We start from the raw sequence: 14,003 nt of genomic DNA, 5'->3' as shown, positions 1-14,003 counted from the left end.
CCCTCCCCCATATCCAGATCCCTAAATGGTCCCCTTAAGGATTGAACTCACAACCCTGGGTTTAGCAAGCCCATGCTCAAACCACTGAACTATTCCTCCCTCAATCAAGGGTAGTGACTCTGGGAAATGTGCAGGTCATAGTAGATGGCTTTGCTTCAGTGGGATTCCCTAACTGTGGTGGGGCTATAAACGGAACCCATATCCCTATCTTGGGACTGGACAACCGCAAGGGGTACTTTTCAGTGGTGCTGCAAGCACTGGTGGATCACAAGGGACGTTTCACCAACATCAACGTGGGATGGCCTGGAAAGGTACATGATGCTCGCATCTTCAGGAACTCTGGTCTGTTTAAACAGCTGCAGGAAGGGATTTACTTCCCAGACCAGAAAATAACCGTTGGGGATGTTGAAATGCCTATAGTTATCCTTGGGGACCCAGCCTACCCCTTAATGCCATGGCTCATGAAGACACACACAGGCAGCCTGGACAGTAGTCAGGAGCTGTTCAACTACAGGCTGAGCAAGTGCGGACTGGTGGTAGAATGTGCATCTGGACGTTTAAAGAGTCACTGGCGCAGTTTACTGACTCACTCAGTCCTCAGCGAAACCAATATTGCCATTGTTATTGCTGCTTGCTGTGCACTCCACAATCTCTGTGAGAGTAAGGGGGAGACGTTTATGGCAGGGTGGGCGGTTGAGGCAAATTGCCTGGCTGCTGAATACGCGCAGCCAGACACCAGGGCGGTTAGAAGAGCACAGGAGGGCGCGGTACGCATCAGAGAAGCTTTGAAAACCAGTTTCATGACTGGCCAGGGTACCGTGTGACAGTTCTGTTTGTTTCTCCTTGATGAAAACCCACCCCTTTGGTTGCCTCTACATTCCCTGTAAGCAACCTGCCCTCCCCCCTTTGATCTCCGCTTGCTTGCAAACGAAATAAAGTCACTATCATTTAAAAACCATGTATTCTTTATTAATTGATTATAAAAATAGGGAAATAACTCACAAGGTAGCCTGGGTGGGGTGTGGGAGGAGGGTAGGAGGGAAGGAAAAGGCCACCTCAAAACTTGTTGAATGCCAGCCTTCTGTTGCTTGGGCTGTCCACTGGGGTGGAGTGGTTGGGTGCCCGGAGCCTCCCCCCTGCGTTCTTGGGCATCTGGGTGAGGAGGATATGGAACTTGGGGAGGAGGGAGGGCGGTGAAACAGGGGCTGCAGTGGCAGTCTGTGATCCTGCTGCCGTTCATAAACCTCCACCAGATGCCGGAGCATGTCCGTTTGATCCCGCAGTAGCCCCAGTGTTGCATCCTGCCTCTTCTGATCTTCCTGTCGCCACCTCCGATCGTCCCTCCTGTCCTCACGTTCATCGGCCGCTTTCCTGTACTGTGCAACTGTGTCCCTCCATACATTCCGCTGAGCTCTGTCAGTGCCGGACGACTGCATGAGCTCAGAGAACATTTCATCGCGCGTGCGTTTTTTTCGCCGCCTTATCTGAGATAGCCTTTGGGATGGAGAAGGGAGGCTTGAAACATTTGCAGCTGTGGGAGGAAAAAAGGGAGTGAAGTATTTAAAAAGATACATTTTACAGAACAATGGCTATACTCTTTCACGGTGAACAACACTATTCACATTACAGCACATGTGATTTCGGTACAAGGTCGCATTTTGCATCTTATATTGAGTGCCTGAGGCTTTGGTGTTAGAGATCACACACACAGTGCCAGGCAACAGAATTCGGCTTGCAGGCGGCCATGGTAAGCCATAGTCTTTTGGCTTCTGCAACCTTCATAACAGCAGCGCCCTCCTTTCCCATACCAAGCAAAGCCCATTGAGTTGGCCATTTAGCACTGCGGTTTTCGTGTTAACGTGCAGCAGCAAAAACCAAACTAACCCCCCCACCATCCATTTCTCTGGGATGATTGCTTTACCCCTCCCCCCACCGCATGGCTGGTATCAGGCAAGATCCCTGCTAGCCAAACACGAACAGCTCAGCCCCAATGCCCCCCCAGGTTACCATGAACTATATCACTCTCCTGAGAATAACACAGAGAGATAAAGAATGGATGTTGCTTGAATGCCAGCAAACACCAGGAAAACACCAAAGCTGCCAGGCTTTGTCATGCAATGATACCAGATTACTTGTTACTATCATGGCATGGTAAAGTGTTCTATCATGGAGGACAGAATAAGACTGCTCTTGCCAGAAACCTTCTGCAAAGGCTTTTAGAGTACCTCCAGGAGAGCTTCATGGAGATGGCCCTGGAGGATTTCGGCTCCATCCCCAGAGACGTTAACAGACTTTTCCAGTAGCTGTACTGGCCACGAATGCATCCCAAGACCTCAGGGCAAATTAACCATTAAAAAATGCTTGCTTTTAAAACATGTATTATATTTAAAAAGGTACAGTCACCAGAGGTCCCTTCTCCAGAGGTCTCCTACCCTCTTGGGTTGGGAGGGTATTTCAGTCAGGGTGATAAAAAGATCCTGGCTGTCAGGGAGACCGGTGTGCTGTGTGCTCTCCTCAAGCTCGTCCTCCTCCTCCTCATCTTCCCCGTGTGCAAAACCCTCAGGCACGGCGGAGAGTACCCCATCATCGGAGTCCACGGACAGGGGTGGGGTAGTGGTGGCAGCCCCCCCAGAACTGCATGCAGCTGAGCGTAGAAGCGGCATGTCTGGGGCTCTGTCCTGGAGCGTCCATTTGATTCTTTGGTTTTCTGGTACGCTTGTCTGAGCTCCTTAAGTTTCACGCGGCACTGTGTTACGTCCCTGCTGTAGCCTCTGTCCATCATGGCCTTGGAGATTTGTTGAAATATTTTGGCATTTCGTCTTTTGGAACATAGTTCTGATAGCACGGATTTGTCTCCCCATACAGCGATCAGATACAGTACCTCCCATTCGGTCCATGCTGGAGCTCTTTTTCTATTCTGGGACTGCATGGTTACCTGTGCTGATGAGCTCTGCATGGTCACCTGTGCTGAAGAGCCAACCTTTCCAAAACGGAAATGAGATTCAAAAGCTCCCGGGGCTTTTCCTGTACACCTGGCCAGTGCATCCGAGTTCAGAGTGCTGTCCAGAGCGGTCACAATGGTTTACTGTGGGATAGCTCACGGAGGCCAATACCGTCGAATTGCATCCACACTAACCCTAATTTGAAACGGCGATGTCGATTTCAGCGCTAATCCCCTCGTCAGGGAGGAGTACAGAAATCGGTTTTAAGAGCCCTTTATGTCAACAAAAAGGGCTTTGTTGTGTGGACGGGTGCAGGGTTAATTTAATGCTGCTAAATTCGACATAAACTCATAGTGTAGACCAGGCCTAAAGCCTTCCTCACTAGGGTAGCCAGTCTTTATCCAAATATGCTCTTACCCTTCCTTGATATGTGGGCCCCATCTTGGCTTAGCAGTCCTTCTTTCTGAAACAGCATCCCCAGGTCAAAGAAGCCAAAGCCCTCCTGGCAACACCATACTCGCAGCCAAGATTTAACCTCCAGGATTATAACCTTAGAACCATAATCGTGTGAGTATTAAATGGCATCACTATAGCGCAGAGTTATGGTTATTTGAGTGCCTTAACTGCATTTTCATACTTAACTTGTCTGGATTTCAAACTGAACCATAACTGAATTTCTTGGGTTTATAACCCTATTTTGAAGACAACTACAATATCTCTCATATATTTTACCTTCAATTGCTGATATCTACTCTGATCTTTAATTTATCTTATTATAGGAACAGACACACAACCTCACCACCCTCTCCCCAATATCCGAAGAACATTAAACTTTCAAAGTCAATCACTTTGAAATTGGGCCATGCCAGAACTATGGTTGCCTGTGTAAGATTTATTCAGCACCCTTGTGCAATCTTACATGATCACACACTATTTTCCCCCCACAGAGCCTATGCCTCATTCAATGCACAAGATTGCTTATGGTCACTTAATGAGCAGCTAGTCAATATTTTGTTTTCTTCTCATGTGTGGTCTGGGTCTTTTTCACTGCACATTGTTCAAACCCTGCTCTGAAGACACAATTACTGGGTTTTTTCCCATATTCTTTTGTATGGTATTTGTGTTGTGGCTTATTTATTTAGCTTGATTCTTTTTACTTTTCCAGATGTGCGACAAGCATTTAATTATATTGAGAGCTCTCTCAGCCACAATGGATACTTTAAGTCATTAAATTTCTTAGAAACAAATAATTTGTTATGTTTATTGATTCTTAAATAATAAAAAAGAAGAAGATATTTAGTAAGTAACTGAATAGTTGAATGATTTACAGTTTGATTTAGGTAAATTACCAAATTACTAAGTAAAAATAGCATTAAATAGTAATATCACATAACTACAATATATTTGAGTCTATATTATTCTGTTATAATTCCCTGTTTTGCCAAGCAACGCTTCAACAGCAGTGGCTGCAGTGTTGTTCTTGGCTTCCAGTGGACATCACAATGGAAAAATACATACAAATCCCAGCACAGAAGGATTAAATGCTTCATGTCACTTTGCATGGCAAAAAGATCAGTAATCTATTTCTGCTGCCTTTCTGAAGGCAACCAAGGAAACTCACTAAGTTGTTCGAAGCAAATCAGAACTGGTCACATTTCAATTACCAGTGTAATCAAATCATAAATGAAAATCACGCAGCTTTCAAAATACCCCAAAAGCTCTCCATTAGGATACATTCTTTATGTATAGAGGCAACTCACATGATTATGCTTTAAATTGATTACCACTAACTGTACCTATAATTAGATATAACTGATTCAATTTAAGGGGGAAGAAAACAATTATTTGAAACCAAAATACTGTAAATAATTTGCTGCCTTCCAATCAGTTTCCAAGCAGAAAATATATTATCTCACTAATATATTACTAGAAGCAACCGAGTTTTAATCTGGTCTCAAGCCAGGATGTTTTTAAGGGAATATTTCCCAGCTAGACTTCAGCGTGTAAATGAACTTGCTGGATTCTTGAGTATGCCCCTAACATACACATCACAGAATGCACTGGAAGAGATGTGTCTTTGGGGAGGGATAGCTCAGTGGTTTGAGCATTGGCCTGCTAAACCCAGGGTTGTGAGTTCAATCCTTGAGGGGGCCATTTAGGGATCTGGGGCAAAAACTTGGGATTGGTCCTGCTTTGAGCAGGGGGTTGGACTAGATGACCTCCTGAGGTCCCTTCCAACGCTGATATTCTATGATTCTATGACAGATGCATTAGGGCCCAAGTCATTCCAGGAGTGGCTGGAGACAATCAGCATCCAGCCAGTAGGGAGCGCTGTTACTTAGGGAAACCTTGAAATGGCTGTGAACAACTACAGTATTGCCAACCCAAAGCATTCAAAAATCATGAGCACCCAAAAAAAAAAAAGAGAGAGATTTTTTTTTAAATAATCACATTGAGGTTCTTTTTATTGTTCTGGTTTCACAGTCTTTAGGGGTCATTTCATGTTTTCCATTTTCTTCTGTAAACATGAGGACTAAAGACTTTTCTTTTTAAATGAAAGCTAAGATTCACATGACTCCAGGAGCTGGGGCTTTAAGACAAGCACCCAATATCACAACACTCATGAAAAAATCATGAGAGTTGGCAATCCTGACTCTAGGGATATGGAGAATGTGTTTGATGGAGAAAGGGGTTCAGTGTGTGAGCACCAGGCTGAAGGCAGTTACCTATAGCAGTTCCCTACAAAGCTGCTCTTGTAGACACTCACTAGCTCAAGCAGAGCTACCCAAGCTGGGGATTTCATCTCCCAGCTGCTGTGTAGACATACCCTATGAGTTGGTTGAGGAGGGCAGGCAGCTTCGGATTTGGAACAAGGTGACCCAAGATAAGTTGGGATCTGACCAAGGGAAGTAGCAGCAGATGAAAAGGGAATAGTCTATAACCAGGACGGATAACTGCACAGCTATTTTAAAACACCTAGCACCCCTTGGGCACTAGTACATTTTCAGAAATGGTTAGTGATTTTGGGACACTTCAATTTTTGGCTGCCCAACTTGAGACACCTTAAAGGGGACAGATGTTCAGAAGGCAGGTGCTAAGCTGTGCCTGAAAAAAACCAAGCTCAATAAGAGGTCTCAAGTTCAGCACCCAAAAACTGCAGCATCCAAAAGTCAAAATCATTTTGCAAGATGCAGGCCCAAACAAATCCTTCAGAAGGTTGTTTTGAGGCTTACAAATATGTTTAAAGCATTTTGGAATAAGGGCATTATAGAAGTTCGAAATATCATTACTACTACATTCCTATAAGGAAAAGGCCTCTAAGACTTGGTACCTTCCAAGGCCTAGAAATACCATATTAGTGCGGAGTCCTCTGAGGATGCTAAACCACCCTTAAGGGGTGCCCAGCACCAATTCCCATTACCTTCACTGGGAGATGAAGGTGCTCAGTATCTCGTATCCTCACAGAATCAGGCTCATGGGGTCAGCTGGTGTTTAGGCACCTAAAGATGGAGCTAGACACCCAGGGAGGTTTTCCAAAGCACCCAGAAAATCAGAAAATCTCACTATGCGTCTGTCTGCAGCTTGAAGTGCCTAAAATCAGGCTCTCAGTGAGGAAAAATGAATAATAAATGAAATCCTTGGGAAAAAAATCTTTAAAGATGTAAAGTCTTTGCTAAGGTTCATTGGATCAAGTGACAGGTGTTATATATCCAATGTGCCTTTCTGTGCTTTCTCTAATTCAGCTAATAATTCTTCCTTGGGTTCCCAGACTAATTATGACTATGCACAGGTAACAGAATATGCAAATGTACAGATGATATTCCATAAAAGTTCTCTCCACTGGCCCATCGAGATTCTCCCACACTCTAAGATATTTTTTCAGTATACCTAGTCCTTCACCCATGAGTACTTCATCTTCCTCTGGGGCATGATATGCCACAGACCTTGTCTCCTTTGCTGTGACATTAACCTTATATTTTAATTCTATTCGCTAGGTTAGCCAAAACCAACATAGCTATCATTATTGCACTAACAGTTCTCAGATTTACCACATTCTTCCCCCCACAACACACACACACACACCTCAGTCCACCTGGAATGATTCCAGAGAGAGTATTAAACTGGTTGTTGCCTTCCTTATTGGAGGCGCAGGCAAAACTGGCTTTCATTTCCTATTAATGTAAGGAGGAGGTTGGATGTGTGGATGGCCCATTAATCCAAGAACAATAAAAACTCATCCCGACTTGGATGCTTGTATAACTCTAGCTACTTCTCCAGAGCTGCTCTGAGCTCTTTAGATTCCCCTCCTCATAGAGTTTAAGGCCGGGGAGTCCACTAAATCATTTAGTCTGACCTCCTGCAGAGCACAAGCCACTGACCACCACCCAGCCACCCCGACACCAAGCCAGCAACCAGAACAAAAAATATTGTTGGACAAAAATATTACAGACCTCAGAAGACTACACTTATGTGACACAGGCAGAAAACAGGAGGGCCCGAGGTGCACAAATGCTCAAGGCCTTTACAATGGCAGGGAATTGATGGATAGACCCCTAGATATATATCCTCCTCAGTGTCATTTTAATGCATGGGCCCACAGGACCCCAGCCAATTTGGGGGCCCCCACAGGAGTGCTGGAACATGTGCAAAAGTGCGGGAGGCACCAATGCTGCAACTGTGCCCCCCGCGCCTCTGCTTCCCCTCGGGACCCCGCCCCCTAGCCAGACCAGAAGCCAGAGCCAGGCTGTGGTGAGAGCCACCCAGGGAGCCCAGGCTGCGGTGGGGAGCCCCAGACCCTCCACCTGCCCTGGGACAATTTCTAAGGTGGTGTAGCTTATGTATCACCTGTTACTCAGGGCTGTCCTCAGGGCATAATTTAGCCCCTATTGGGCCTATCAATTAACAAAGGCACTTTCATGCTATATACAGATAGGTAATGCAGGTGTTAGCTTGCTTGTAATTACAAGGAAATAAGACTGTTCCCTCCCATAAGTCAATGCAAATGATCACTTCTATCTCATTACACAACAGCTTCCGTTTACCCCAGGGCTGGAGCAACCTGACAAAGACAGTGGGCCACTTATCAAAGCTGATTGAAAATCTAGCATAACCCTGGGTGAACCAGAGGAGGGTGGGAGCTGAACTTGCCCATGACAGCTCTGTTCTGCCCTCCTTTGAACCAGACCACCACTTTGCTGAGTTGGGGTTCATTCGGCATCAAATCATGGTATGATGGCATTGAAACATGGGCAGACCAGGTGCCAGCTCATGCCAAGGCCCCAGACCTCACTGAACACTGACAGATGCACAGCTGGAAACCAGTCGGGCTCAGTGGTGGGTTAGTAGGGTTAAAAGAGATACTAGTGTTATCAGACTGTGTTTAGACTTTATGCTTGTAGGATGTTGCATGTACGAATCCTACTTACAGTAGCTGTCCCCATGTTATAAGGTAATGTTTAAATGTTTGCTCTGTAACTACAATAATATTTGCTCAGACTGTAAATTCCCCAGAGTCAGGGGAGAAGCATTACCACCTGTGAAATGCTAGCTTACTACAAGAGGGGTTATCATCTCCCCAGTGGAAGAGCTACAGTCATCTGCCAAGTCATTGTGGACAAAAAACACCCTGTTGATTCCTCAGGGGTGTGGGGCAGCAGATTATATGCGCAAGCCTGCATCCCATTACAGCATGAATGCTGGGAGAAGGGAATAAAAATGTCTGTGAAGAAATTGGTATCTTTATGCTGTCTGGACTCTGAGGGGCATAAGACATACAACAGAGATCCCCACGCTGCTTGGCATGGGTCAGCCCTAAAAGACATAAAACCTTGCTTATATTAGCAACTTCTGTTACCTTTAGAATTTAAGACAAACTCATTTGTGGGTGTATGTTTCCTTGTAAATAACTCATTTCTTTTTCCTAGTTAATAAACATCTAGTTAGTTTATTATAGGATTGGCTACAAGGGTTGTCTTTGGTGAGAGACCTAGGGTGCACTTGACCTAGGGTACGTGACTGATCCTTTGGCACTGGGAGTAACTGCATGCATCTGATGAAGTGAGCTGTAGCTCACGAAAGCTCATGCTCAAATAAATTTGTTAGTCTCTAAGGTGCCACAAGTCCTCCTTTTCCTTTTGTGGATACAGACTAACACAGCTGCTACTCTGAAACCTGAATATTGATGTGATTTTTGGTACAAAGGGACTATCTATCACAGTGGTAGGCTTTCCTGGGTGGCAAGATAGATCAGAGTACTCAAGGGGACTGTGTGGCTCCATGGTAGGGATGTTGTTGTCCTTAAGGAATTCACACTTGTTACTCGGTTGGTGAAATCTAAGTCTAGAACACACAGCCCGTTTGGGGTTCATGCCCTGTTTCTTCTCACCGTGATGCTAGCTCAGAAGAACTCTGCACTCTAGAACCCCACTCTAGAGCACAGGGATGCTTGGGGTTAACCAATCCTACATCTTGCTAAGCTTTTACACAACCAGGCTAGCTGGCAGGGCTATTTGATCATAGAATCATAGAATATCAGGGTTGGAAGGGACCTCAGGAGGTCATCTAGTCCAACCCCCTGCTCAAAGCAGGACTGATCCCCGACTAAATCATCCCAGCCAGGGCTTTGTCAAGCCTGACCTTAAAAACTTCTAGGGAAGGAGATTCCACCACCTCCCTAGGTAATGCATTCCAGTGTTTCACCACCCTCATAGTGAAAAAGTTTTTCTTAATATCCAACCTAAATCTCCCCCACTGCAACTTGAGACCATTACTCCTTGTGCTGTCATCTGGTACCACTGAGAACAGTCTAGAGCTATCCTCTTTGGAACCCCCTTTCAGGTAGTTGAAAGCAGCTATCAAATCCCCCCTCATTCTTCTCTTCTGAAGACTAAACATCCCCAGTTCCGTCAGCCTCTCCTCATAAGTCATGTGTTCCAGTCCCCTAATCATTTTTGTTGCCCTCCGCTGGACTCTTTCCAATTTTTCCACATCCTTCTTGTAGTGTGGGGCCCAAAACTGGACACCGTGCTCCATATGAGGCCTCACCAATGTCGAATAGAGGGGAACGATCACTTCTCTTGATCTGCTGGCAATGCCCCTACTTATGCATCCCAAAATGCCATTGGCCTTCTTGGCAACAAGGGCACACTGTTGACTCATATCCAACTTCTCATCCACTGTAACCCCTAGGTCCTTTTCTGCAGAACTGCTGCTGAGCCATTTGGTCTCTAGTCTGTAGCGGTGCATGGGATTCTTCCGTCCTAAGTGCAGGACTCTGCACTTGTCCTTGTTGAACCTCATCAGATTTCTTTTGGCCCAATCCTCCAATTCGTCTAGGGCCCTCTGTATACTATCCCTACCCTCCAGCATATCTACCTCTCCTCCCAGTTCAGTGTCATCTGCAAACTTGCTGAGGGTGCAATCCATACCATCCTCCAGATCATTTATGAAGATATTGAACAAAACCGGCCCCAGGACCGACCCCTGGGGCACTCCACTTGATACCAGCTGACAACTAGACATTAATCAGTGTGAAGTAAGTGCTGTGGTTTCCAAGGTGATCTGCAAGACCTAAAAAACCCCCACCAGTTGCAGTGTGCACTGGAAGCCTCTCACAAACAGGTTCCATGCACTAGTTATTTAAACTCACCTTCTTATGTCCTGATCTGCAAACCCGGATGTGCAGCCCACCATGCACTGAGCATGACTCACCTGTCTACCAGGCAACAGACTGAGACCATCCACACATCACACAAAGGCCACAAAACAGCCATCAGAAATTGCTGCCATGACTCATCTGGCCTGGATTCAAACCAGCGACATCACCCTCTGTATCTCAGTACCAGCGCCCCATTGCTAAGTTATGTTAACAGCATTTGGAGCAGTGTCTTCAATTATTCATTTTATAATCACTACTTTCACATTTCCCAGGCTTTCTTAGTTAAAATGACTGTCATTTTCAGTACTAGGTCTGGCATCAAATAAAGGAACTTCCTTTAAAAGGATACTTATGTAGCATATATGAGAGGGGGGTCAAGGAGTGAGATGGAGGAAAAGATACATTTGTATAGGGAAGTTGCCAGGGTCTGATCCAAATTCCATTGACATCAGGGGAATGAATCCATTGGTGTCAATATAGCTGGATCATGCCCTTAATGGCAAGGTGCCCAAAAGCAAACCATTTTAAGAAAGTAATCTAGATTTGGAAGTAAACTGCCCCATCACCTCTCTACACCCATTTGCTCAAAACTTTGCCATCTATGATCAAGTATTTTCTAAGTGAAATTAATGCTGGTTTCATAGCCCTGGAGAGAGTGAGTTTTCTTCTGGTTGTCCAGATGCAGGTAGAGGCATGTCTGTAAACTTTCCCACACTGGCTCTCAAGCAGGTCTCCTCCCACTGACCTGTGTGGCATCACTTCCGTAAGTTCAGTCAACTCGTCCATCCAGTATTTGGTGCCTCTGCTGCGACTGGTGATGCTGTGCTGAGTAGCACACATTTCTGTGTAAAGGCAACACCACACTGGAGGGATTGTCCATTGCAGGAGTCAAATGTGGGAACTCCGATTCTTAAAGCAGGAGCCTCCTCTACCTGAGCTGAAAGACCCAGCTCCAGCTCCGTTATCAACCTCCATGCATGGCCCAGCCGCCGTTAGCAGGGGACAGAGCACCACACTCAGTGGGGGTGGTTCACACAAGCATGTAGAAGATGTCTACCAAAGCCAAAAATAAAGCCCTTGCAAAGACATTCACCCTCCCACAGAGGCGGCAGCTCCACGGCAGATTCTGGTTTCCCGTTTGTGCTCCACGACTGAAACTTAGAAATAAAGGAACGTATTGAACACAATAACTTCTTTCTTGATTAACCATGGGGACTGATTTATGTCCATCACCACCAGACAGCAGCAACTTTTGGTCACTGTTCACCTGGACTGAATTAAAAAAGGACTATTACTGTAGATGCAAAAGGCTCTGTGTCACGTAGCTGTTCCCCCGTCCCCCTAAATATCATGTATGCAGCAAATCAGTTGAATTTTTCTTGTGGATGAGACAGAGTGGAGGGCTAATAATGCCCACCACTCCAGTCTACTCACACCTCCTCCATAAGTGCCCAGGTAGAGCTAGATTTCCAGAAGTGCTCAGCCCTTTTGCAAATCTAGCCTCAACTGTGAGTGCTGGGGACATAAAGTCTTCCCTGAATTCTTTGGAAGTTCTCCCCCATAGTAACTAGGTACCATGGACTGCAATACCTACAGCAGAGCCATGAATATCCTAGATTAGGCAGACTGCTCAGGAGAGAAAGTCTCTGGCAGAAGATGAATGGGAGCGAAAGAAGAAGCTGCTTTCCAAATGCTGTCTGGTTACAGCTCTAACGTTTAATCTAGTGGCACCATGATTGTAATTTTTAGGAACTGCAATGTCTAGCCTTTAATAATAGTCTCTGCCATCCATGTGAACAAATTAACCCTGACCTAACTAAAGGTGACCGCAAAGGATAAAGACCATGCTTTGGGATAATATGCAAAGCAGTAAAGACAGATGTAGGGAAATTAGCATTATGCTTTTATAGCTCCCAGGAGGATATTCCACAGCTGATGTTGTGTTGCACTGGACACACCATTGGTTCGTTAATAGCAGCATTCATAAAAGTCTTTATAGAAAAACGCTCTGAATTCTGACCACATGAGCAGAACGCTATATTTTCCTTTCCATTTCTTGGCGGATTAGCTCATTCGTGTCTGCTTTTAGTTTTCCATTCCATTCTGGTTTTCCTTCTCCCTTTTCGGGTTGCACTTCATTGTGAGCTGTCAGTCAGTGGGTAATAACTCACACTTGATTGTCAAAATATTGAAACAATTCTCCGTGTTTATCTCCTTGCTCTCTTTTTCGGAGTGTTTCCAATAAAAAATGCTTTTTGATTCAATGTTTGTGTTTAAGAGGCTGTGAGATCAGCTACAGAACCTCAAAGTGGAATCCCAGTGATATTACATACTAGGAAGCAAACATAAAAGAAAGCCAGAGCTCTCTGTAGCAGACATTTTACTCTGTAACTCAGGAACAGACATTTTTTTTTTCCTCTCCCTGAGACAGTTCATTAAAAAAGCATCAGAAATTGCCTGCTCTTTTTGTGATGGATTTTGTGCTCATGGAAAGTGACAGATAGTGCTAGTAGCTGCCGTTTAGTCACTTGGATATGAGCCTGCCTGAGAAACTATCCCAATTCCCAGTTCAACAGTCAGGTTTATAAATTGCACAGCGGTGAGTTATGCTAAGCAGAAACAATCTCAGTACAAGGGTGCTCATTGCCTCAAAATATTGTTTCCATCTCATAGCCATTTGATATTTTTAATGGGACCCTTCCTCTCCCACTGGCGTTGTGTTTTTAATGGGTCTTTCTTATGGACTGTCATCAGACATGATACAAAGCACCCGCCACGTAACCGCCAATGGAATAAACATTGGGATGGAACAAACAACGGTGAGATGCCAGGGTACTGGTATTAGTCTGAGAGAATAGGGTACAATTAGCTCATCTCCCCAGAAGTTCTGGTGAGCACATGCCAGGATTTTCAGTTGAAATATGACTCCCAGAACCAGGGATCGCACCCACAGCATATGAGAAATCTTGTGGGGAAGCCTGATGCAATGAAGGCTCTGGGCAGCACAGCATGGGGAGGAGGTGACCAGCCCTCTTGGAGAAAGAAGTGGTTCAGGACTATTTAGAAAAGCTGGACGAGCACAAGTCCATGGGGCCGGATGTGCTGCATCCGAGAGTGCTAAAGGAGTTGGCGGATGTGATTGCAGAGCCATTGGCCATTATCTTTGAAAACTCATGGCAATCGGGGGAGGTCCTGGACGACTGAAAAAAGGCTAATGTAGTGCCCATCTTTAAAAAAGGGAAGGAGGATGAATCGGAGAACTACAGGCCAGTCAGCCTCACCTCAGTCCCTGGAAAAATCATGGAACAGGTCCTCAAGGAATCAATTCTGAAGCACTTAGAGGAGAGGAAAGTGATCAGGAACAGTCAGCATGGATTCACCAAGGGCAAGTCATGTCTGACTAA

General features: G+C 45.3%; 1 pseudogene; it reads right to left on the bottom strand.

Moving 5' to 3' along the window:
- Positions 1-1,056: 1,056 nt before the first annotated feature.
- LOC141986067 (uncharacterized) lies at positions 1,057-2,929 on the bottom strand (annotated as a pseudogene).
- Between the last annotated feature and the right edge of the window lie 11,074 nt (positions 2,930-14,003).

This window comes from Natator depressus, chromosome 4 (genome assembly GCF_965152275.1).
Source record: "Natator depressus isolate rNatDep1 chromosome 4, rNatDep2.hap1, whole genome shotgun sequence".
Lineage (NCBI taxonomy): Eukaryota > Metazoa > Chordata > Testudines > Cheloniidae > Natator > Natator depressus.
The sequence above is the reverse complement of the archived record's forward strand: the minus strand, read 5'-3'. Positions and strand labels throughout refer to the sequence as shown.